This window comes from Pseudophryne corroboree, chromosome 5, assembly GCF_028390025.1.
Source record: "Pseudophryne corroboree isolate aPseCor3 chromosome 5, aPseCor3.hap2, whole genome shotgun sequence".
Taxonomy (NCBI): domain Eukaryota; kingdom Metazoa; phylum Chordata; class Amphibia; order Anura; family Myobatrachidae; genus Pseudophryne; species Pseudophryne corroboree.
In genome coordinates, this window is record NC_086448.1 from 346,036,258 (window position 1) to 346,037,201 (window position 944).

Consider the following 944-nt stretch of genomic DNA (forward strand, 5'->3'; position numbering starts at 1 on the left):
GCATAGACTACAGGAAGGATGTAGACACTCTTGCTCTACACCCTGTTCCTATCCAACCAGTACAAGCACTGCTTGTATTATTGGGACCTCTGGGGGTCATCAAAGCTCAATTATAGGAGGAGTATAGATCCTGATTAGTGATGGGCCAATCCCGATCTATGACATATCAAGACAAACGGTACTTTGATTAAAGAATATAGTGCAGAAAAAGAAATAATAGGGGAGAAAGTGGTGATCCTGCTGTTGGCTTGGAGTCGAGCAGATCATAAATTACAACACCGGGTATTCTCTGGGGGTCACCCTCACAGGTACTGACCCAGCCCGCCACCGTTTTGCTTCCAAGATCGGACGAGATCGGGCTCAGTCGGTGGGGTATGGTAGTAATTCCTGTATCTGCTATAGCCGACTCACCAATGAGAGTGCACCTAGTTGGGGTAGGGAAAAAGAACCATATGTGGGAGGGAGATAGAAAACGAGGCGGATCTGCTGTCCATGTTAGGCACAGGGTAACCTGTGGATCAGGGATGAGAGTCCGCAGAAAAGAAGAAGAAGAAAAAAGAGAGAGAGAGAAAAAGAGAGAAAAGGAAGTTATAGACTACAGGATACTATTTAAGGAATCAGAAAATTGGTAGTGGCCAAATTGGCTGATAATGTTAGATATGGTCCCTGGTCACGGGATCTAAAATGGATATATAGGTATCACAGCCAAAATGATTCCCTGAGTCAACCTGATTAGGTCTGAGAAATTGTACAAAGCCACATATATGTACTGGTTAACAAAAACATAGTATTTTTGAATAATGATCCTATTGAAAATATAAGAAATATAAGAAATAAGTGGGTAAACAGCCCCTGCGGATATCGCTTAATTGGGTATAATCACCATTAGAAGTAAATGGGCGAGTGGACTTCTGCAGATACCGCTTAATTGGATATAATTACCA

General features: G+C 42.5%; 1 pseudogene; it reads right to left on the bottom strand.

Annotated features, from left to right (window-relative positions):
- Positions 1-267: 267 nt before the first annotated feature.
- Positions 268-386, bottom strand: LOC134930290 (5S ribosomal RNA; annotated as a pseudogene).
- Between the last annotated feature and the right edge of the window lie 558 nt (positions 387-944).